Source organism: Mauremys mutica, chromosome 7, assembly GCF_020497125.1.
Source record: "Mauremys mutica isolate MM-2020 ecotype Southern chromosome 7, ASM2049712v1, whole genome shotgun sequence".
NCBI lineage: Eukaryota > Metazoa > Chordata > Testudines > Geoemydidae > Mauremys > Mauremys mutica.
Genome location: NC_059078.1, coordinates 54,408,452 through 54,433,942, shown reverse-complemented (window position 1 = coordinate 54,433,942; position 25,491 = coordinate 54,408,452). Strand labels below are relative to the sequence as shown.

Here is a 25,491-nt window from a genome sequence, read left to right as displayed (position 1 = left end):
TGTGCGAGGAAGTGGGGCTTTGAGGATATTGGGAGGCAAGAGGGAGAGGGGTTAAGCTGTACATTTTGTTGCATAAGAAATGTCACCTTGACTCTGTACGTCCCAGTTTTTTAACATTTGTTGTTTGGTTTTTGTTCTACAATTAATATTCCTGTTGCCCCTTTGCCCTGTGGTAGCAGATTTTGCAGCAGGTCATTTTCCCACTGCAGGAGAATTTGGTGACCCAGAGTCAGGGTATTTTCTAGTGTAATATAATAATCTTTTATAGTGTGTGCATGGGTCCTATTTCCTTCTGTGTTCTCATCATATTACCATGCAACATCTGCTCCTACTGGTGTTTGGTCAGCAGGGAACGATCCTGGTCCTGTCTGCTCCCTCCAGGAAAAACAAAATGGAACCAAAAAAAAAAAGTATTAATGTGGGGAAAAAAATCCACAAAAATCACTTAATATTTTTTTTAAATATTTGGTCTCCCATCACTGTGAGGGCTTCAGCAGTGTTGGGAGTGGTCATTTAATAATCAGAATAGGAACAAGAAACACTTCAACAATTTTTTTAAGGCACTGAAATAACTCCACTTCTCATGAACAAATGCATAAAATGGGTGAGCTATGCCATGAATCACACCCTGACTTTGAATAGCACTTACCAATCTCACTGTCACACTGACTTCTCTCCTTCAATGTCACTGCCCTTCACTCTCCCTGCCCATCACCTGTGTGTGTGTGACAATTAGTGCTGCCCACTCTTCCATGTTGGTAAGGTGTGTGCACCAAGCACCAGGTTATAGTTATTCTCACACTCACGCTGAGGCCCAATGGCTATGGAAGTATTTCTATATAATGGAACAGCTTCTACAGGGGAGACTGAGAGAACTCGCATTAGAATAGCCCAGAGCTCAGTGGTGAACGCCTGCTGGTGAGTGGTGGGAGACCACCTGTTCAAATCCTTTTCCCCCTGAGGCGGGCAGGAAGGGGGGAATTGAGCCAGGATGTGGGAGACCCAGGTTAAGTGCTTGTTCTAACCACAAGGCTAAGAGTTATAAGGTAGGCAGCTGCAGAAGCTTCTCCTCCTGACAGATTTTGAATGGGACCCGAGTGGGCAGGAGGTCTCTGAGCACACCTTCTGGACTAGACCCTGCAGGCATGGTCTAGGTATATGGATGTCTGTCTGCCCCTGCTCTGTGGATTGCACTGGGGCTCTCGGTGGGATACAGGCATCCGGCTGCCAAGAGTGAGGCAGAACTCAGGCACTTAGGACCTTTCACCAAGAAAATTCAGGTGCCTACACAGTTAGGTAGGTGGGGGTGAACTGCAATGATACCAAAACTGGGATTTAGGCACCTAAATTGACTTGTGAATCTGGCCTCAGATACTCTGGTGATGGACACAGGATAAGGCCTGATGGACACACAGCATCTATACCAGTATAACGATGCCAGTTTTGGATGGGATTTTTTTTTACTGATACAGTTATACTGGTACAACCTCCAGAGTGGACACAGTTACAGCAGTGTCAATATATTTATACAAGTTCAGCTGTGTGAGGAGAAGGGCAGCGGAAGAAAGGGAAAGCAAACTAACAAAAATGTTATGAAATTTTTATATAATGAAAAACCACATGAAAATTTTTTTTCATTAAAAGTCTTTTTAACACTTGTTTCTCTAGATCCTCACATCCAGGCTAGGTATAAATTGTGCTGATTCTTTCTCCACAACATCGCTAAGACACAGCCTCTTCCATCCACACACACAGCTGAAATGCTTATCCAAGCTCTCATTACTGTGTATCTCAATTGCTGCAACATCCTTTTCTTTGGCCTTGACAATGCCACCTTGCCTGCTCATGTCCACTCAGAATGCTGCTGCAAAGTCATTCTCTTAACCCACCACTTTGCCCATGTCACCCCTCTCTTTGCATCCCTCCACTGACTCCCCCTTCTCTACCACATCAAACATAACCTGCTTGTCTTCATTTTCAAGGCCCTTTCTGACTTATCTCCACCCAATTATCATCTCCCATTCACTATCAAAAGGTCGACTCCCACCTCCAATCAGCCCATGGGACCAGCCTCCATCACCCCCTTGTTACATTGCAAATAAGCATCTTCATGCTTCCTCCCAGGCTGCCCCATAGGCCTCAGAGGAACTACCCATAAACATCCACAAAGCTCCCTCATTCTTCTCCTTCAAATCCCTCCTTACAACTCTTCTTTACCCTGATGTCTACAAAAGGCTGGACAACAGTTAGGCCACAGGTGTTCTCCAAGACCACCACCTTTCCTGCTGAGCAGTGCTGTCTCGGTTTCCTTGTGCTACCCTATCTGGCTGGCTGTACCCAGCTGTTGGCTTAGACTGTACACGCTCTCAGGTGCAGGGACCATCATTTCATTCTGTGTTTGTACAGCACCTAGCACAGTGGAGTCCTGGTCCATAAGTTGGACTCCTAGACACTATGCTAATAAAAATAACAGAGAAATAATAAAATAATAATGTAGCTAATACCCACTTCCAGGCCCCTTTATGCTGCCAGAGTGGTATGAAGGGGCTTCAGTGCAACTGACAACCAGCCCCTTTTCAACTCAATGTTCTTTGAGGTGGGTCAATGGCCAGGTATAAGGGACCACTGAAATTGAAAAGGTATCCATTAAAATGTGGTCATCTAGCCCACATGAAGCCTATAAGCTTTGGCAGACAAGCTGTTGGGGGATGAGAGGGGAGCTGAAGAGCTAGAAGCCAGACAAACAAGGGATTCTTTATGCAGAGATCTTTAGTCAGCTTTCTCTGAATATCTAGAAAAGCTTATACTGTACATCTGGGATTTTCAATGGAGTCTGAGGGAGGGAGGTACCAACTCTGATGGAATTTCAATATTTATAAAGAAATCCCCACTCTTATCTGGCTTATCATGACAAATCCCAAAGGGAAATGGCTGCCTTGCAGATTGAACTCTACCACATCAATCTTTACCTAAATCTTTAACATGGCCCAGCTGGATATTCAGTTTATGTCCATCAGTGGTAATCTTATTACACCACTTTTGTTGGCCATGTGATCACTGGCTGTGTTGCAGCATTCTATCGGAAACATGTGTTGGAATTCCTCAATATTCCAGTCTAATAATATATCCATGCCTTGAAAGCCATCAAAACCCATGGAGATGATTATTGGATTCAGCTTTAAACATCCTTCAATACTTTATTGACATAACTGTTTTAATTATGACTGAGAAAAAGGCAGAGAGGGAAGAAACACACAAAGATCTTTAATAAAACATAGTTGGGAAATCCTATGAGTTGAGATTAGGTGTATGGGGGCTGGTCAGTGACAATGTTTCTGATTATTAGTGTGAGTTTGAGTGGTGTGTTCACGTTACTTTAATAAAGAGGTTTTCATATGTGAATTTTCTCTTAATTTTAATAAAGCTCACCCTTTGTATATGACAACAATCACTTCCAATACTCACTCTCCATTTCAGATGGCAGAGCATCTGGAGGGAATAACAGAATAAGTGAGATGAGATTTTACTCTGTCATATTTTCAATGGCATTGCCCCTATTAACTGACAAATGTTTTTATTATGACAGAGGAATACACACACACAGATCTTTCTAAAGAGGCCAGATAAAAATTAATCTGAAGCCTTGCACTTTTATTTCCTCTTTCATTCAGGCATATCAAAGCTGTTGAATCAACAGCCACTCAACATCACAACCATCTTAAGAAATAAGAAAATCAGTAGAAGAGTATAAGAACAACCATACTGAGTCAGACCAATGGTCCATCTAGCCCAGTATCCTGTCTTCTGACAGTTGCCCATTGTGACAGGATCCCCTGGGTACAACTTGGAATTGGGATACCACTGTGCCCCCTTAACTCCCCAGCCTGGGCGACCTCTCACAATGCGTTGCCAGTGACAAACAGCAAACCCCTCCAGGCACTGTTATCACTCAGTACAACAGCATGTGCAGCTCCACACCCAGCTAAATTGTGTGAAAGGCACCAGCAAATCTCCCAAGCCCTGAGCCTTGCACCCCAGATCTGTATCAGCTTGCCCTAGTCAGAAGCCTGACCAGTGTTAGTTTATTATCCAGTCCACCCCTCCCTTGATGTGGAGAGGACACACACTGGCCTTTGTAACTGGAGCTGAGATTTTCCAAGCACTTCAACCAAAATATATTGTTTTCAGTAAAATATAAAGCAGATTTAACAACTACGGAAAGATAGATTTTGAGTGATTATAAGTGGTAGGCACAAAAGGTCAGAAATAGATACCAAAGAAAATAAAAGGTAAAGCGCATAGTCTAAATCTTAAACCTTATTAGACTAGGCAGTATTTAGATCAAGCAGTTTTCTCACCACACTAGATGCTGTAGGTAGATTTCAGTTCTTAATACACAGGCTTCCCCCTTAAGCCCAGGGCCAGTCTCTCCAGTTCAAATCTTTGTCTTCCCAGCGTTCTTGTTGCTTCCAGCATAGGTGGGGGAGGAGAAAGGCCAAAGAATGATGCCACTGTCCTCTATTTTATATCTCAGTTCATGTGCCTGGAAAACACTAGCCCACACATGTCCTAGTGGGCTTTGCTGAGTCACAGGGTTGAGCAAACCCCAATTGGGCAGCCCTCTTACAATATTATAAATCCCTTGTTTACAACTCCCCTGCTGATTATTGGTCACTTACCACCCTCCTGGGAGTGGATCACCACCCAGCAGTAGAGACTCACAGAAATATGTTGTAAGTTTGATACAACCATACAGCAGTCATAACTTCATACACACTAACAATATACATATTTGGACAGAACAATGGGTTCCAGCAGATCATGTCCTTTCATATGATATCTTACATGGCATGCTTTGTATGAAATATATCATAATTATATGACAAGGTGAATATGGGGGTTCCAGGGTGCTGCTTTGAGGTACAGAGTGCCACATCCATGTCAGTTGCTTTTGGCAGTTGAAGGTTTATGAACACCAAGCAGATAGGATTGCATCCTTCATCATCTTGATTAATACCCATTGATAGACCTATCCTCCATAAAATTATCTTAGTCTTTTTGGAAGAGTTAAACTTTTGGCTTTCACAAGAAGTTCCACAGGTTGACTATGTGTTCTGTGAAGAAGTATTCATTTTGTTTGCTTTAAACCTGTTGCCTATATATTTTATATGGTGACCCCTGGTTCTTGTGTTATGTAAAGGGGTATAAAACACTTCCCTATTTATTTTCTCCATGACACTCATGATTTTAATAGACCTCTATGATATCTCCCCTTAATTGTCTCTTTTCTAAACTGATCAGTTCCAGTTATTTAAATCTCTACTCATATGGAAGTGGTTCCACAATCACTCTTTTGCTCATTTTCTGTACCCTTTCCAATTCTAATATATCTTTATTGAGATGAGGTAACCAGAACTGCATGAAGTATTCAAGATGTGGACATATCATGGAATTATATAGTGGCATTATGATATTTTGTTTTACTATATATCCCTTTCCTAATAAATAGTTCCTAACATTGTTAGTTTTTGTGACTGTAACTGTATGTCAAGCACATGTTTTCAGATCTCTTTCTTGAGTGTAACAGCTAATTTAGACCCCATCATTTTGTATGTATAGTTGGGATTATTTTTTCCATTGGTCATCACTCTGCATTTATCAACACTGAATATCATCTGCCATTTTGTTGCCTAGTCATCCAGTTCTGGGAGATTCCTTTGTAACTCTTCCCAGTCAGCTTTGGATTGAACTATTTTGAATCATCTGCAAAATTTTCTACCTCACTGTTCACCCCCTTTTTCTGATCATTTATGAATATGTTGAACAGAACAGATCTTTGAGAGATCCTGCTAATTACCTCTCTCCACTGTGAAAACTGACCATTTATTCCTGCCCTTTGTTTCCTATTTTTTAACCAGTTACTGATTCATGAGAGGACCTTCCCTTTTATCTCATGACTGCTTATTTTGCGAAGAGCCTTTGGTGAGGGACTGTGCCAAAGACTTTCTGAGAGTCCAAGTAAACTATATCCACTGGATCACTCTTGTCCACATGCTTGTTGACACCCTCAATGAATTAGATTGCTGAGGCATGATTTCCCTTTCCCACCAGTTTGTCTGGTTCTAAATTTAGGCTTACCAGCATATACTTTCAAGAATCGCCTCTGGAGCTTTTTTTTTTTTTTTTAAATCAGTATTATGTTAGATTCCCTCCAGTCATCTGGTACAGAGTGATAGGGTACATACCACAGTGATATTTCTGTAATTTTGTATTTGAGTTCCTTCAGAACTCATCTGATCCTGATGACTTATTACTGTTTAATTTAACACCTCAGTCTGGGGCAGTTCCTTAGATCTGTCACCTAAAAAGAATGGCTTGGGTGGGGGGCTCTCCCCCACATCCGCTGCATTGAAATCCATCTCCACCTATTCCCTCCACTCCTCTGCACCCTAATCCTCCTCCCAGGAAGCATTCAAATTTTATTTTCTGAAATAACCTGAACACCTTCTGAATTTTCTGCTGTACTTGGATTACATTTCTCCAACATAAAAAGCCCCTTTGGACAGAAGCAAAGGCAACAGGCCAACAACTCATTTCCAGATTTCTGCCTAGAATGGGTTCTCAACTTACAATGCCTGGATGTTGTTCTGGAATGTGCACAGCACATTCCTTGAGCCATGCAGGTCACAGCAAAGCCTGGTGGCTAGTTACCCTCTTGGGTACTCTGCACATGTGCAGGGTAATCCATTCTGTGCATGAGCATTAGGCTCCAGCCAGTCTGAAGAGTGTAACTCTTTATTGAACAGAACATTTTAAATGTTGCTCCTCCTAAGACAGAGGTCTCCAAACTAGAGGGTCAAGGAGGAATGTTCAGGGAGTGCGGCATGCTCGGGTCAGCCCCCACGGGGGATGGGGAGGAGCACCACCCAACCCGACAGCACCCCCAGCTCTGCTCCAATCCCAGTTGCAGCCCCATCTCCTGGCCCCATCCTCAGCCTCAGTGCGGCTTCACACCCAGATGTGGTCCCAGCTGTTGGCCCCCACCATGGCCCAGCTGCAACTTCAATCCCGCCTCTGCCCCCAGTCTCAGCCCATGGCCACGGTCCATTCCCGGTCCTGGCCCCGGCCTCAGACCCACCCTCAGCTGCAGCTCCAGCCTCAGCCCCCTTATCTCTGTTCACACATTTGACCCCCTCAGGAACTGCAGCCCCATTCCGAGCAGCAGCTCGGGAGAGGGCTAGGGAGAGGGAAGCAGACAGGGGTAAGGCAGGGGCACAACTGTCAAAAGTTTGGGGCCACTGTCCTAAGAGGTAATGGGTGTCAGGCACATGGGGGGATTAATGCTAGTGAGATCCTTTGGGGTCTGAACAGAGCCATGACTTGATTCCCCAAGCGCGCACAAAAATTTGTTGGAAAATCCATCAATTTAAAGAAAAACGGTTGGGGGGAAGCTATATCTTAGAACCCCTTTGTCAAATGACCCCTAATTTGGTCATTAACCCTATTCCTTGCTCCCATAAGGCACAGCAACTTACAAGGCAATCCAAGTATCTATGCAGATTTGAGAGCACTAAGAAATGTCATCCTTAAAACAGAAAGAGCTTCTCAATTTTAACTACAGTGGAGCTGGTGCTCCCACACAACTTGCCAGCTCTGCTGGCCTGAGGTTTCTCTCTTGCAGAGCTTGTCTGCACTGAGGGCAGGAGACATCTGTATGCGATTCCTTTCAACACGGGGAGATGCAGGCTAGACAGAAACTGCGCCTACAGCCTAGAGTGACAGGTTCTGATGTCGCAAGTAGCTTCACTCTGGAGACTTTTCCTAGGCTTCCCTGAGGCCCCGGCTCCCTCTGGACAGTGGAAAAGGGCAAGTCTCACTTTCCTGAGCTCAGAGATATGCTCCACCTGCACAGCAACTGGGAGGTTCCCTTCCAGAAACTGATTCATGCGGTTTGCTGAGATGCTAGGAAGCCATTCAGAGAGTCACAGCCCTGGAGTCTTATGTGAAAATGTAGCATTGCCGACCTCCATGAGTCACCCCCTCAAAATAATGAAATTACCCCCCAAATCGTGTGGTGGTGGGGTTTTTTTTAAAGATATCATGTTTTTGGTCTCTTTAGATGTCTGGGGAACCCCCCCCCCCCCGTCATCCCCAGCGTGTGAGAGACAATTAGCTGCCCCCTCACCCACATCTACGGAGTGAATTGATGTCTGCCACACTGCACAAGCTCCCACCCCCTCATTTGCCCGGCCCCCAGTCCAGCAATTAATCTGCCCCCAACCCTCAAATCAATCCACTCCCCCACAACCCCCGCATCAGTTCTGCCCCCCAGATCTGACTGACCCTTCAATCCTGCCCAGCCCCCACGTCAATTCCCCCCCACATCTGCCCCTCCCTCAGCCCCCATATCAGTTCCACCCTCATATCCGCCCCCCAGCCTCACCTCTGCTCCTCCGGCAGCCCCTGGGGCTCTTCATGTCCCTCTCCCAGGCCTGGGGGCTGCCATGGGGTCCCCTCTCTCCCCTTCCCGGCCGGGTGGTGCGGGGAGAAGCAGAGGAGATGAGCTGGCTGCTATTCAGAGGAGGAGGAGACAGCGCAGAGCTCGCCACCCTCGCGTGGGATCACAGAATCCGCTTCCCATCACGATTTGCTACTTTGCTGTTACTGAGCAGGCTGGAGAGACCGGAACATGCTCAGTCACATCTGCTGAAGCCGCTGCCCTCACTTGCATCCCAGCCAGCTCACTGTAATCAAAGTGAGCGGGGGGGCGGGGGGTGGAATTTGTGCAGGAGCCAGATAGGGGCGCCAGCCATCCAGTTTTCCACCAGAACTCATGGTCGAAAAGGGACCCTGGCGGCTCTGGTCAGCAGGGCCGCCCAGAGGATTCAGGGGGCCTGGGGCAAAGCGGGGGAGCTGCAGCGCTTGTACTCACCCGGCGGTGGTCCAGGTCTTCTGCGGCATTTCAGCGGTGGGGGGCCCTTCAGTCGCTCTGCGTCTTTAGCAGCACTGAAGGGCCCCCTGCCGCCAAAGACCCAGACCGCTGCTGGGCCAGGGCAAATTGCCCCACTTGCACCACCCCCTCCCCCAGGCTGCCCTGCTGGTCAGCGCCGGGGCCCGGGTCTAAGGCAGGCTCCCTACCTGCTCTGGCTCTGCACTGCTCCCAGGTCCCTGCAGCCCCTAGGCAGTGGTCCCCAACCTTTTTGTCTGGCGGGCACCAGATGAAGGACCGTGGCGGTGGTCGAGCATCTGCCAAAATGCCACCAAAATTCAGCGGCAACACCTCTCGATGACATCATTGAGACCCCTGTCCTAGGCACTGGGGCAGCCAGGGACTGGGAGGCTCCGTGCACTTCCCCTGCCCCAAGTACTGGCTCTACAGCTCCCATTGGCTAGGAACCGCAATAAATGGGAGCTGTGGGGGGCAGTACCTGTGGGCATGAAGGCACTACACACTGCTGCTTGGATGCAAATGCGCTCAGAGGCTGCAGGGACCTGGTGGCTGCTTCCTTGGAGCCACAGTAAGCACCACTGGGACCCTGCACACACATTCCCGCACTCAACCCCCTGGCCCTGCCTGGAGCCCCCTCCCACATCCCAAACCCCTTTTCCCTGGCCCCACCCCAGCCGGAGCCCTCACTGCCCCCAGCACCCCAAACCCCTGGGTCAGCCCAGAGTCCCCTCCCACACCCCAAAACCCTCATTCCCAGCCCAACCCCAGAGCCCACACCCCCAGCCAGAGCTCTCACCTCCCTGGTACCCCAACCCCCTGGGTCAGCCCAGAGCCCCCTCCTGCACCCCAAACACCTCATCCCCAGCCCCACTCCCAGCTGGAGCCCTCACTCCCCGACACATCCTAACCTTAGGGTGACCAGATGTCCTGATTTTATAGGGACAGTCCAGATTTTTGTGTCTTTTTCTTATATAGGCTCCTATTAGTCCCCATCCTGATTTTTCACACTTGCTGTCTGGTCACCCTACCTAACCTCCTGCCCCAACCCAGAGTCACCTCCTACACCCTAAACCCCCCATCCCTGGGCCCATCCCAGAGCCTGCACCCCCAGCCCAGAGCCCACACCTTCTTCTGCACCCCAACCTCCTGCCCCAGCCCAGTGAAAGTGAGTGAGGATGGGGGAAGAGCAAGTGACAGAGGGAGGGGGGAATGGAGTAAGGGGGGCAGGGGTGTTCGGTTTTGTGTGATTAGAAAGTAGGCAATACTAGGACCAACGCGTGTCCAGAGAAGGGTAAAACAGGGGAAGGAGATGGACTGATGAACAAATTGAGGAACAGGGTGCAGAAGCTAGGGGTCAGAAAAGAGAAGATGCACTGCCAGACAGTGGGAACCCCAGGACAGAGAGGGGCACATGGGATAAAAGTTACCACAAATGGGGTGAGCCATCTGCTGTGGTTGCCAAAATAGGGTGTGGGTGGCTTTGTGTTCCTGGCTTGTCCATCCCAGCACCCCCACCCCACTACCACACAGCCCCACCCCTACCTACAGCAGCTCTTCTCTATCTGCAGTGATGGACTGAGCTCCCACTGGAGACTTATTCAGGGAGATATTTTACACAGACACATACACTACCATACACAAAAAGTATCAATTTGTTTTGTGTTTCTGATGCTTCAAAGAATTCCTGCTCTGTTTCTGTAGGTGTCAAACTTCTGCACAAGGCCTCACAGCAATTCACCAAATGGCCTTATCTGCTATCCTAGGGTACGGCTACACTTGCAACTTCAAAGTGCTGCTGCAGGAGTGCTCCCGCCGTAGAACTTTGAAGTTGCAAGTGTGGTCACGGCACCAGCGCTGGGAGAGAGCTCTCCCAGCGCTGCAGGTACTGCACCTCCCCGTGGGGATTAGCTTACAGCGCTGGGAGCATGGCTCCCAGCGCTGGGGCACTGTTTACACTGGCGCTTTACAGCGCTGTAACTTGCTGCACTCAGGGGGGTGTTTTGTCCCACCCAAGCAAGAAAGTTGCAGCGCTGTAAAGCACCAGTGTAGCCAAGGCCCTAGATTGCCTGTTTCAGACTCTGCAAATGTGTGTGACTCACCCCTGCAGCACCTCCTGCTGATCATCTCAGGGAATTAGCTCTTTTCCAGCCTGGGCACCCTCTGCAGGCCAGTGGGCCACTTTTCCTAGACCCCTGTATCCCTCCCAGACCCCAGTGCCCCTTCACCCTGGGGCTGCCCCCTGGCAATACCCCCAGTCTCTATGGATCTCCCCTCTCTGGGGAACCCCCAATCCTCTAATCCCCACTTTACCTCAGTCTAGGCTACTGCCAGTCATCACCAAGCCCCCACTCCCTGGAGCAGACTGCAGTTTAAAAGCCACTCATCATAGGCAAAGAGTTTCAGACCTGCTGCCTTTCTCTGCCTCCTAGTACCTCTGTGGGCCTAGGACCAGGCCCTGTAGCCTGGGGAGTTGCCAGCCTAGAGCTCCCCTGGCTCTTTCCAGCCCTACTTCACTGTCAGTACCCTTGCTACAGGCAGCCAGGCCCTGCTCTCTCCCAGCCTAGGAAGAGACTCCTCTCAGGAGTATGCCTCACAGCCTTTTTATACAGGCCAGCTGTGGCCTGACTGGGGCATGGCCCAGCTGTGGCTGCTTCCCCATTCAGCCCAGCTTAGCAGCTGTCAGCCACAACCTTCTCCCAGGGCTGACTTTAACCCTTTTTCCACTGGAGTGGGGGAGCAGCCCCACTACAGACTCCCTTTCCTGTCATCCACTGGAAATGCAGTTTCACTCCTTTTAATTTATTTTAAAAATACAATTTTAAATATGATGTTTGCTACCGTACAAAGAAGAGGGTCAACGTGATAGCTACCCTAAGGCGATTGCAGGCTAAGTCCAGCTGGGATTTCTCCGTTCATTTATCCATCCATCTGTAATATATGTTTTTCTCTCCATCCTGTGTCTATAAAATGGCTAAGAGTTATAGCCAGTCCAAATCCTTACAGGGTCTATTTCTGTAGAACATAGAGGCTCTCCTTCTATGTTTTATGGGCTAGATTCTGCTCTCCTACATCAGTGCAAATCTGGAATAAGGAGGAGAAACTTCAGATATGGATTTATTTCAGTTTTACAACATTGTAAATGAGATCAGAACTTGATTCTTTTTGTCTAGTGTGTAAATCTCCTCAGCACTGATGGACAGCATGCTGTCTACAAAATTATCTAGCAGAGAGAGCAGTGCATATGGGGTGAGAACTTTTGGGTTTGATTCCTGGTTCTGCTACTGTGTATGGAGAGCAAGTTGCTTACCTCAGTTTCCCCATCTTTAAAACACCCTGACCACTAGACCATAGGCTGTTTTGGACTATACAATGATTTGTGCTTGTTCTCTGACCCAATTAATGGTTAATTATTTAAATGAAGTGGAATGGCTTCTAAAAGAGCTATTGAGAGACACCCCTGTGAGTGTATCCTGTAGGTCAGTGGTCAGTGCATACTCCTAAGACCTGGGAGCTCCTGTTAAATCCTTTCTCTGTGTCAGTTGGAGGCCAGATTCTCAGGTGGGGTAAATTATCCTAACCCACTGAAGTCAATGAAGCTTTGCTGATTTAAACCAGCTGAAAGTCTGACCCAAAACTACTATTTAAGCTCATTTTGTTAGATACACTACACAGTTACAGCTGTGTAGCAAGAACTGGCTATTTACTGCATAATTTGCTTTCCCAGCCCTTGATATGCCTTAGCAGCCAGAGGCCGTCTCCTAATAATTTAAATAGGAAGCCACAGAAAACAAAGTCAGGGCCCTGGAGTGGGTGTCTCAAGCTTTTTCACCCTTGAGCTCCCATTGTTTAGGCCTTGTCTATGCTGGCTATAGGGTGTGTTTTTTTTTACAATGTGTAGCCCAAGGTTCAGTATGCTTCAACAGCAGCCCTGGGAACTAATACAAACTGCAGCAAGTTGGGAGAACTTCCTGGTTCCTGCCAGGATGTACCCTCAACCCTACCCTCTTCTCCCCCTCCCAGCCCCCCAGCAGGAGGTGTCAGCACTGACTGAGCTGGGAGCACATACCAGGCAAGCAGAGAGGAGGCTGATGGACTGTAATCTTGTTCTATGTTCTTTACAGAATAAAGTCTTGATCTGCTCTGAGGTGAACACACAATGCAGAGCACACAGAGGAGCCTCCAGCAAAGTTTCCCAAAGTTGTGTAAAAGGTCGCAACACCTATCTTGAACAACCTCCTCCTACTGGGCCACTGAACAGGACATGTGAGTGTGTGTGTTAGAGCAGGGGTCCCCAACCCCCGGTCCGCGGCCCGGTACCGGTCCGCGGCCTCTTAGAAACCGGGCCGCGAACCGACCCAGTGGAGCTTCCGCAGGCATGCCTGCGGGAGGTCCAGCTGAGCCGCGGGACGAGCGCTCCCTCCGCAGTCGTGCCTGCGGGAGGTCCGCTGCTCCCGGGGCTCAGCTGGAGCTTCCGCAGGCACGCCTGCGGAAGCTCCACTGGAGCCGGTGGACCTCCCGCAGGCGTGCCTGCGGAAGCTCCAGCTGAGCCCCGGGAGCAGCGGACCTCCCGCAGGCACGACTGCGGAGGGAGCGCTCGTCCCGCGGCTCAGCTGGACCTCCCGCAGGCACGCCTGCGGAGGGTCCGGCAAACGAAACCGGTCCCTGGACCTAAAAAGGTTGGGGACCCCTGTGTTAGAGAGTTTATTCCTTCACTCTCACCCTTCTCGCATGAACAGAGAGCAACAATTCCTGAAGTCCAAAGGTGCAAACAATTCGATGTTTATTGGGGTGAACTTCCAGCAAGCTTAAATTTAAGTTCCTTTTCCTTATTTTCGAATCCCAACTTACTTCCTGTTTGCCCCTAATTTATATAGTAATATTCTCAGCTATACCTTAATCAATCATTCTACTAAAATTTACCTAACCAATCCTAACGTATTGTAACATGATTAGCTAACCAATTATATCTCACCATCTTAATTAGTTTACACTCAGCAAAATTAATTATACAGCAGACAGAAACAATCACAGAACCAGACAGAGACCATGCAAATAAACATACAAAACAATACAGAAGTGAGGATTTCACAACTACATCTATACAGACTTAGTGTCTATTAATAAGTGAGTTCTTACCAGACAGAAAACTATCAAACTAAATTTCCTTTTACATCTCCTAGGCTCTTCCCTTTCTCTGGAGGTGATGAATCAAATCACCTTCCTAACAGCCCCAGATTGCCTTATTTTAATATGACTAGTTTGGAATGTGAGGATGTGACCATACATTTCCCAGTTTATGGCTGCTTAGCTAAAGAACCAGGCCTCAGACTGTCACAGTAAGAAAAGGCCATTTCACAGACAGTGATTTTTTATTCTTTCTTTTATACCTCTATAACTAGCTAAGTGATAAGAATACACCTAAATTCTTAAAGTATACGCCTTTGCAGACAGGCCTGAATATCTATATCCTAACAGGGGGCTACATTTTTTTTATTATTGGTGCTGTGACTCAGATAGGGGAAATTTAATTTTTTGCACAGTAGGGAAGCTGCCACACAAGAGAACCAGGATAGCATGGATTCACAGTTTGGAACCCAGGGGGGTTGGCCTAACCCTGATTTGGTGTCAGTAAGAATAGAGACCCCCAATGGGTGTTGTAGCCTTGAAACTCCTGCTATTAAGGGTGAAGCTATTGGGGGGGAAATCTTGGGGAGGAACACAGTAATGTCATACCTCCCTGCACAGCACCAAATCCGTGGGGTTCCTGTGTTCAATGGTGGTGCAGATTGCAGGGTAGACGTAGAGCACTGGTTAAAAGATATACAGTACCTGCTAGCAGCCACTGACATTCCTGAGCCTTTGAAGTTCCCCACTCTTGTCGATACACCTCTACCCCGATATAACGCGATCCGATATAACACGAATTCTGACATAACGTGGTAAAGCAGTGGTCCAGGGGGCGGGGGGGGGGGTGGTCTACACACTCTGGCAGATCAAAGCAAGTTCGATATAATGGTTTCACCTATAACATGGTAAGATTTTTTGGCTCCCAAGGACAGTGTTATGTTGAGGTAGAGGTGTACAGGCGGGAGGGGGGAAAGAGGAGAGCATAAATTAGTTCTTAACCTGCCACCTCAGGAGCAGTTTCCAACCCGAGCTATTGAAGAGCTTAGAGCAGAGTACAGTGACTACCATTTATCGCTGGACCCCATCGCAGACTTTTATGAGAGATGCCAATGTTCTAGAGCAAGAGTGGGCAAACTTTTTGGCTTGAAGGCCACATCTGAGAATAGAAATTGTATGGCAGGCCATGAAGGCTGACAAAATTGGGGTTGGGGTGTGAGAGGGGGTGAGGGTTCTGGTTGGGGGTGTGGGGCAGAAATGAGGAGTTTAAGGTACAGGAGGGGGCTACAGGCTAGGATGTGGGGGAGTGAGGGCTCTGGCTGGGGTGCGGGCTCTGGTGTGGGCCTGAGGATGAGGGGTTTGTGGTGCAGGAGGGTGATCTGGCTGGGATCGAGGGGTTCAGAGGGCGGGACGGGGATCAGGGCTGGTGTAGGGGGTTGGGACATGGAGAGGCTCAGGGGTGCAGGCTCCGGGCGGCGCTTACCTCAAGCAGCAACTGGAAGCAGCAGCATGTCCCTTCTCCAGCTCCTACGCGGAGGCACAGCCAGGTGGATCTGCACACTGCCCCATCTGCAGGCACCACCCCTGCAGCTCCCATTGGCTGTGGTTCCTGGCCAATGGGACCTACAGGGGCAGTGCTTGGGGAGGGGGCAGCTTGCAGCTTGCACATAGGAGCCAGAGGGGGGCCCTGCCACTGCTTTCAGGAGCCACGTGGAGCGGCCCCTGCACCCCAGCTGGAGCACCGGGGTGTGGCAAACCCCAGACCCCTCTCCTCAGCGGGAGCTCAAGGGCCATCTTAAAATGGCTGGTGGGCCAGATTTGCCCACCCCTGCTCTAGAGAGACAGTTTCATCCTGTGCCATTGAGTTAGAGGCCCTACTGCGGGTAGTAGAGGAGAAGCTCTAAAGGGGCCATCCTTTCCCTGATCAGGACTATAAGTTGTGTCAGGGTTCCTTCCCCACTCTGAACTTTAGGGTACAGATGTGGGGGACCTGCACGAGAAGCTCTAAGCTCAATTAACAGCTTAGATCTGATTTGGCTGCCACCACTCACAAGCACTACTTCCCTTCCCTAGGTAGCCTTGAGAGACTTCACCAATTTCCTGGTGAACACAGATCCAAACCCCTTGGATCTTAAAACAAGGAGAAATTAACCATCTCCCCTCCTTTTTCCCACCAACTCCTGGTGGATCCAGATCCAACCCCCTTGGATCTAAAAACAAGGAAAAATCAATCAGGTTATTTAAAAAAGGCTTTTAATTAAAGAAAAGAAAGGTAAAAGAAAAACCTCTGGGAGAGATTAGCATACCAGCTACTCCCACAGACAACAGATACCAAACACAGAGGATGTTCCCCTGGGCAAAACCTTAGTTATACCAAAAAAATACCCAAATACCCAATTTGATTCTTCCTCTAATTGCACAAGAAAAGTTACAAAGAAATAAACATCAACCTATTTATTCCTTTCTAAAACTTACTACTCTGATAAGAGGCTGGTTCCTTGATCTTTTTTTCTCTGGCTGAAACTGAAACTGTCTAAACAAAGGAAAAAAACCCTCCTTCCTTTTGAAACATCTTGTTCCCCCATTGGTTCCTCTGGTCAGGTGTCAGCTAGGCTAGGTGAACTTCTTAACCCTTTACAGGTAAAAGAGGCATTTACCCTTAACTACCTGTTTATGACAAGTTGACACAGCAGTTCATGCGGGCCATCCGGGAGCGAGAAGTGTGGGATAGGCTGGCACCTATGCAGCCTCCCTACATGACATTCTGACAGCTGCAAGAAGAACTGTGTCAGCTGGCCCAGCAGAGGAACATAGAGGGTGGAATGGATATGCCAACCCAGAGGATAAACAGCATGCAACAAGCTGCCCTATCAGATGGTGCTGTGCAGGCTGCCTCCACCCCAGATCATGTGATGCTGAAGGCAGTAAAGGGCCTAACTGGGCTAGTCCAAGAACTGACTGTCCTCCAGAGACAGAGCCATGAGAGAATGGGACAACTGGAGGAACAAATACTGCAGCAGGGTGCAGTAGCGAGGACGACACCCCAAAATTCTAGATGGGGAAATGGTCAAGGTTCCCCTGATGTTAGTGTTCATGGCACCAGAGGCCATTTCATATGGCACTGTTGTGGACAAGAAGACCACTGTGACGAAGTGGGACTGGTCTTACTGGGGGCTGGGTACAGAAACTAAGTTCCAGCAGCACAAATGCCTGACACTCTATCTCCTAGCAACTGATGGCCGGGCCCCTCCCTGCAAAGGTGCATCTAAAGGTGTGGGAGACAAAGGGGTCAGGTGACCTCCTGGCCCGGGAAGGAAGCGGAGGAGAGAGGAGGGGCCGGAGGGGGTGGGGCAGACTGTGGTTGGCTGGGGAAACAGGGGAGCAGGGAGAAAGGGCTCTGATCCCCGAGGGGGGCTGCAAGGCCCCCAAAATGGACCTAACCGGGGGGATCCTGTTATCTGTGCCTGCAAAACCTGTGTTGGACTGTGTTCCTGTCGTCTAAATAAACCTTCTGCTTTACTGGCTGGCTGAGAGTCCTGGTGAATCGGCAGGGAGCCCGGGGGTGCAGGACCTGACTCCCCTATACTCCGTGACAACCACATAGCCCGGGGCTGCCATCAACCCCTCAGCTTCACCTCATGGGGCCAGGGCAAGGTGAGGCTCCCTCTTCTTTAAACTGCTAAAGCCTGACAATGAGGGGCAGGTGAAGGGCATAGAGCTGGTGAGAAGTCCTCCAGTAGCATTAGTGTTCACAGCTTCCCAGCATACTCTACCAGTTGCAACCTGGCATCCTGGCCTGGTGGGGCCCTTGAACAAAGAAATTGTGGAAGTGAATGGTATCTTGTGCAAGGCTCTAATTGATTCAGGGACTCAGGTCACAACCATCATAGAGGATTTCTGGAGAAACCACCCTAACCTGGGCAAGTTGCATCCCATGCCTGTAGATACCCTAATAGAGGGAGCCGGTGGCCAAGGAGTCTCCCATCAAGGAGCAATCAAATTAGATGTATCTTTTCTTGGCCGATCCTGCAAGGGAGTCCCTGCCCTTGTGGTGCCTGGAACAAAGTACCGCCAGGGAGTCTCCATGTTGTTAGGGACAAATGTCTTCTGTTCCAGTTGGCAGGATTTAGCTAACCAGTGGGGGATCCAATTCCCGGCCTGCCTAAAAGGGAAATCATCAGCAAATGATCTTAGCAAATGATCTCTGGCCAAGATAGGCCATTCTTGAGATACACTGGCAAGTGGCCCATCTTGTTAAGAGCTGGAGAAGAAAGAAGTATACCTGTGAAGGCCCCCTAGGGTACAGGATGTTATGCTTATAAGAAGCGCACGGAATCTTTTTAAAAGGGCATAAGGCAATATGCCACGTTTATTGAGAGTACAATTTAAGCATTGAAATCAGTATATGTTTTCATTCACATACATATCCCAAAAGATTCTGCTGCTGGATCTTATAGTTACCAGTCTGTAGCAATGAATGAAGCCAAGTCCGTCAGTCTGTTCCCGTGGAGCGCCCCCTGCGGGGGTTTTCCACGTCCTTTTATTATAATGGTTACATAAATCATTCTATTATGCGCATGTGCAACCTCAATCCAACTACTTCGCCCCCTCCCCTGATTGGTGCTTTATGCACTGCGTACTCCAGTGGTATGCACCTGGTCGGCGCTTAATCAGTGTGTCTCCTGACCGGAAATGTGGGGGGGTGGGAACCACTTCAGCCGCTCTAAATCCGGGGGCGGTCTTCCAACCCCCTTAGTGCTTGAGAAGTGTAACGTTCCTACATCCCCTCCTTTTCTGTTTTATCAACCCGTGCCTGGTCCGCATGTTTCATGATTCTATGGGCATACATGACGGCTTGGAATGTAGGCAGGGGTTTGCGCCGACCGGGTGTAAAACACATCCTAATTATATTAGGGATACACTGAGCAAAGCAACAAAAACCAATCAAGCAGGCGATAACAATCAAAGCATATTGCAAAACAGTTCGGTCCCATCCCATGGATGGCAGCCAAAAAAATGTACTCAGCCCAACTAAAACGGCTGACATTGGCATTACAATCTGATCTCATGGGGATTAAGCTTCGCCGGCATCGGGTGCGGGTCTCATTAATTTGGGAGCCAGTCAACATTGACCTCATGGGGAGCATCAATGTGAGCCTGCTTAGGCAACATTGAGCTTCTGAAATATTGGCCGAAATATAATTAAAGGTCCTCTGACCACAAATAAAAAACCAACCCTCCGGTAACAAGATGTGCCCGTAATTGCTGGACACATTTTGAAAGCGCGTACAGTTCCATCCCGGGGTACCCACCCGCAAACATCCTTTTGGGGGCTTGTGAAGTGTGCAATTAACCATCCGTACACAGGTCAAATTGGCGTGATTGGCTACCCATGGGGTAAAGAGGGACAAGGCACTCGCGGATTTCACATAAGTGGCCTGACCCCATAGGCTCATAAAAAAATATTGGATCTCGGTGACATTCATAAAATTTGACATCCCCATTGCATCTGCAGCATCGCCTGGTGCCTTACATACTGGGACCAGGCAGGTGCCCAACAGGCCATGCATCTCAGGGGCCTGCTGTAAACAAAAGGAAAATTGATTGGCAAGGACCGCAAATGAAGCCCATATATTATAACACATGCGGCTATACAATTCGGGTTCGGCCCTAGCCGGTAACACACAAAAACACCACCACAATATGGTAAAAGAATTAGCAGTCAAACAGGCAAAGATAGCAACAGTGAGCTTTCGGGGGTAGGCTCGGCCTTGTTATTCTCCAGCGTTTGCTGAGCCTGCTGCGCCAGTCGCTTCACCGGCCCCCAGGTAACCCTCGGTGCCGTCGTCGTGGCTCGGCACGCTGGAAAGGTCTCGATTAGATTCAGATTAAAGTTGGGTATCGGGTTCTTGAGGCTTTAATGCCACATCATCGTGCCACGGTCGCACGTTTTTGGCAGGGACCCACAACGGACCTGTGGGAGTAAGCACAGCGGCATGCCCCCGTCCCCAGATTCTCAATGGAACGGGGCCATACCAATTAGGGTCCGGGCTCTGCCTATATTTGACAGATGGGCGTGGGAGCGGGGTTTCCGTCTTAAAATGTCATTCAGTGGCCGTAAAATTCTGAAAAATATTTAAAGTATTTAGGATAAACAATACTAACGCTAATTAATTTTGCTTGGCGCCCAGGGATGGCCCATCATCCCCCACTGTTTTATTTTGCTTTATCAGGTACTCTTTAAATGTACAATTGGTCCATTCCACAATGGCTTGACCTGTGGAATTGTACGGAATACCAAAGACGTGGTTAATTTGCCACTGCGTGCAAAAATCCGCAAATCTGTGAGAAATGTAGGCGGGGCCATTATCGGTTTTTATCTGTCGGGGGCGGCCCATAACGGCCACCGCAGCAAGAACGTGATTAATCACGTGTTTGGCCTGTTCGCCCCGTTGGGGGGTGGCCCAAATGTAATGAGAGTAGATATCAATGGTAACATGTAAATATTTCCAAGGAGAAAAAAAAGGGGGATAAAGCGTGACATCCATTTGCCAAATTTGGTTGGATAAAAGGCTGCGGGGGTTAACACCCAGTTCGGGATAATGAAGAAAACTTGCACAATGATTACAGATTTGAACAATACATTGGGCCTGAATAAGGGGGATCATAAAATGCTTCGCCAAGAATTTAGCATTTTGATGAAAAAATGCATGACTATCAATGGGATCCAAAAAGAACAGAATGAGTTAACTGAAAAAGTTAAAGAAAAAAAACTGGCCACAGTCAAGGACACCTCTTGCAACTAAAACTTGGCAAACAGCCAAGAAAAAGGGAGGGCTTGGCGAATAGCCAAAAAAAGCAGCGATGAGAGCGACAGAACTTGGCCAGGCACTAACAAAATGTGTTAGCCAAAAAGGGAAGGGAAGGATCACCATCTGGGCCCATGAGTCCCCTAGGTGTAGCTGTTTTGGCATATGAGCCCAGATTTGAACATAAATTCTTCCCACATAATCACTATCTATTACCCTGGGGACTATCTAAATGCCATATTATCCGGCATGGGAACGAGGGAGGATCAGCCCCATAGTGCCCAGGGGCAGGGGTCCAAAAAATTAAATAAAAACCACCACCACCTCCCCGGGGAAAATAAGCTCCCTATCTTTGAGACAAGGAAAAATTATTAAAAAAACAATCTTCAAAATCTATTATCATAAACTGATAATCATATTGGATAAAATTGGGATTTGGGGTTCCACACCGCAGGGGTCCCATGGATAGAATGCAGGCATTAGTCGCTCTAAAATCATGGAGCATTCGCCATTACTAGATTTTTACTTGATGACAAAAACTGGCGAATTCCAGGGGCTAGTGGATTTTTCCACATGGCCCACCTGGTATTGTTCCTCACATAAGTGATACAATGCAAAAAGCTTCTCCTGGGGCAGTGGCCACTATTCCACCCACACAGGGGTACTGGTTAGCCATACAAGGGGAAGGGCAGTAAACTCAGTCATGAATAGTAAAATGTGAACAAAATGAATTAACTGAAAAAGGCTGAAGATAAAACACTGGCCTCAATCAAAAACACCACTAGCTACTAAAACTTGGCGAACAACCAAGAGAAAGGGGGACCTAACTACACCCAAGCAAAAGCGGCAAAACTTGGCCAGGCACTAACAGCACTGGCCTCAGTCATAAATGGTAAGATGTGATCCAAATTTGCTTAACAAGTCTCTTCCCCATAGGGATACAGCAATATCCATAATATAGGGCTTAAGGAGAATCTCCTTTCCCCCTTCTCGCGGAGTTATAGCAATCCATCGGGTGCTTTGTTGAGCAGCCTGCAATCCGCCCACTCCCCAAATGGCTGGCACTTCGGATTTGTCCCAGGTGGACGGCTACTGCTGAGCGGAGATGACTGTAACGTCAGCTCCAGTATCTGCCAGTCCCTCAAGGGGGATACCGATAAGCGAGCTTCCTCATTAATTCCCTCTGGGCATCAGGATCATCTACCTGCCTCTGAATAGCCTCCTGTAGTCTGTTAATAAATTCCACATACGACTCTTGAGGGCTCTGGCGGATGGCGGTAAAGGACCGGGGGGGTTTCCCCGTCACCGGTACTTTAAACAGGGCTCTTAAAACACAACACCCCACAACTTGGAGCGTTACGAGAGGGATATTCGCAGCCTGCTCTTGTATACTGGCAAATTGTCCTGCTCCATACAGCTGCTCGGGAGTATAGGCCCCCACAATGCCCGCCCCTGTTGTAATGCTTCCTGTTGAAATTCACTGTCCCAAATAACATACTGCGCGGGGCTTAAAAGCATCCTACAAAAATCCTTCCAATCTTGGGGGAGCATGCTATATCCATTTGCAATCCCTTCTAACATGCCTCGGGTAAAGGTGGATTTCAATCCAGACTCAGTAACTGCTCGTCTCGCCTCTCGGAGAACAGAATAGGGGAGGGCTGTAATCTCCACTACAACCTCTCCCTCTGCGTTGCCAGGGCGATGTGTCACTGGGAACGCAGCCAATAACTCCCTTATCTCTTCGGAGCTCAGGCTTCCCTCCCCCCTTTCCCTCTGTATCATTGCCTGAAAAGGGGACAGCCAAAAATTCGGCTGTGAAGAGCCATCCGTACCCGGACATGCATCATGGCATTCGGGTACCGCCTCAGGCGGCCTAGGGGGCAAGATCCGAGGGTAAGGAGGGGGGGTCCAAGGTGCGGGGACGAGAAGGATAGCCCTGGATGACGCTCCAACCCTGATTGTTTCCAGAGCCTCTGTACATCGCTGCCAAAGCAGGAGCCACTGCACCGCGGCTCTAGGCTCCGCGTGCAGTGTCGCCCCTATCTTTATCCAATCATCTACCGACAGTGACCCGTGATCCGGGTACCAAGGACATTGGCGATTGATTTCAGCTAGTAACTGTTCTAACTGACCCAGGGAGGCTGGCCTGCCAGCCTGTTGCATGATAACCTGCAGCTCTTTCGCATGAACTTTCTGCCGAGCTGACAGTTTCCCCCCCATACTCACGAAACGGGGCTATTCAGCGAGGGTCGATGCATCGAAGGCTATTCCAGCCGGTGAGCAGGGGGAATCACGTCGGGGTCACCAGATGTAGCAATAAATGAAGCCAAGTCCGTCAGTCTGTTCCCGTGGAGCGCCCCCTGCGGGGGTTTTCCACGTCCTTTTATTATAATGGTTACATAAATCATTCTATTATGTGCATGTGCAACCTCAATCCAACTACTTCGCCCCCTCCCCTGATTGGTGCTTTATGCACTGCGTACTCCAGTGGTATGCACCTGGTTGGCGCTTAATCAGTGTGTCTCCTGACCGGAAGTGTGGGGGGGGGGACCACTTCAGCCGCTCTAAATCCGGGGGCGGTCTTCCAACCCCCTTAGTGCTTGAGAAGTGTAACGTTCCTACACCAGTCCTTAGTGTTGCTCAGTCAGTTCCAGTGGCCAGCTGAAACTACACATGAGGGAGGGGAGCTGGGGCTCTGTCAAACGCGTTTGAAGCTCCAGTGTTGCTGCAGAACAAACCCAAAGTCCCATGGCAATACACCCAGTGATGAGCTGGAGCTGGTTCGCACCGGTTCGCAAGAACCGGTTGTTAAATTTAGAAGCCGGTTATTAAAGGGGCCGGCGAGTGGGCGAACTCCGGTCTGCAGGCCACATCCAGCCTGTGGGACTGTCCTGTCCAGCCTGCCTGAGCTCCCAGCTGGGGAGGCTCCCCCGGCCCCTCCCCCGCTTCTCCCCGCCCTCTCAGAGCCCCAGTGCACCGCGCCGCCGACGCCAGTGCTCTGGGCAGCTCTGCAGCTCCTTCTGCTTTGAGCAGCATGGTAAGGGGGGTGGGCCGGGGTTGGAAGGATGGGTTGGATAAGGGGCGAGGAACAATAGGAGGGGGCAGAGGTTCTGGGGGGCAGTCAGGGGACAGGGAATGGGGGGGTAGATGTGGGCGTTCTGGGGACCTTTCAGGATGGTGGTGGATGGGGTCAGGGCAGCCAGGGGACAGGGAGTGGGGAGAGTTGGGTAGGGGGTGGGCTCCGGTGGCTATTTAAAGGGATGGGGCAGTAGAAGCAGGGAAATCCTGCCCTTTAAATAGCCCCCGGAGCCCAGGGGCAGCGAGGGGCTCCAGGGGCTATTTAAATAGCTGTGGGAGCATCACCACTTCCCCAGTGCTCCAAAAACCTGGAGCAAGTGAAGACACACACACACACACACACCCCGCTGAAGTGCCACCAAGGACCCGGCAGGGAACCAGTTATTAGGATTCTGGGAGCTCATCACTGAATACACCCTTCTTTTATAATGATAAGTTCCCATACAAGTCTATGGACCTTGCTGTGTCACACCAGAGCTGTCAATCATGAGGTATTTAAGGTTGCTCTCAATTATCATTATTTTGAGTTGTTACCAGGAGTATTCGCTGCTGTTTCTTATTTGTCTCTTTGGCTCAACTCCTTATCTCGTCTTTGGGGTGTATGCCTTTGCTTTACAGTTGTTAATCTGCCATCTGGGTGATTGATAATAAAGTTGGTGCCTCTTGACTCCTCCACTCCCTTCTTGACCATCTGGCCCAGTTGTCCTTTTTCAGTTAATTACCATACATTCGTCACTCACACCAAACAGTAGATAAGGCAGTTACAGCCATAAAACTTTTATTCTTTTAAGAACAAATGTTAACACACTCAGCAAAGAATAAACTTAGAACAATTTCTTCTTTCTAATTTAAGTCTACAATTTCTTTTTACTAATTCAAAGCTAGCAAAATGGAGTATAAGGCAAAATAAGCAAAATGGAGGACAATTTTACTCAAGACAATTTCTTTCCATTAGGCTTTTGGCCTACATGGATGGGGACCATACACTATTCTGGAAAAACCTAATGCTAAAGCTCACTTGCCAGAAGATGTCGAACATGGGAAGGCTTATGTTTATCTGCAGAATGTAGGACAAACAACAGCTGTAATAAAGAGGAACCAGCATCTAGCTTCAGTTTCAGTAGTCTACGGCATGACTAGCATGCACACCAACTTAAAATATTCTTCAGGACAAGAACTGAGGGAAGTGGCACAGGCTAATGCTGCTGTGCCAGAAGTGGACCTGAGTCAGGTAGCTGTGCAGGACCCAACTCAACTGAAGATATTGGCAGGAGCGCCAACTTATATGGGCTCGAGGGGCTTAAGCCCCAGGAATATTCAAGGCTGAGGGCTCTGCTCCACCAATATTTGGAGCTGGCTTTCTCCCCTGCCCCACCTCAGAGCTTCCCTGCCTGAAAGAAAACAGCCAGTGACTCTCTCCTTTGTTTGTGCTGCTTCTGCCTAAGGCTATAGAGATCAGCAGCCGGCAGCCTCTTGGAGCACCGGGGGAGGGGAAGAGGGAGAGAGGAGTAGGAAGGAAGCACACAGGTG

General features: G+C 48.8%; 1 protein-coding gene across 1 annotated transcript in view; it reads right to left on the bottom strand.

Moving 5' to 3' along the window:
- The window catches only part of LOC123375196 (E3 ubiquitin-protein ligase TRIM39-like), a 42,612-nt gene extending 33,954 nt beyond the window's left edge, over positions 1-8,658 (bottom strand). Inside the window, exon 1 of the mRNA XM_045025934.1 lies at positions 8,444-8,658. The gene's annotated coding sequence lies outside the window, so the exon portion shown is untranslated. The remainder of the gene's footprint in view (positions 1-8,443) is intronic.
- Between the last annotated feature and the right edge of the window lie 16,833 nt (positions 8,659-25,491).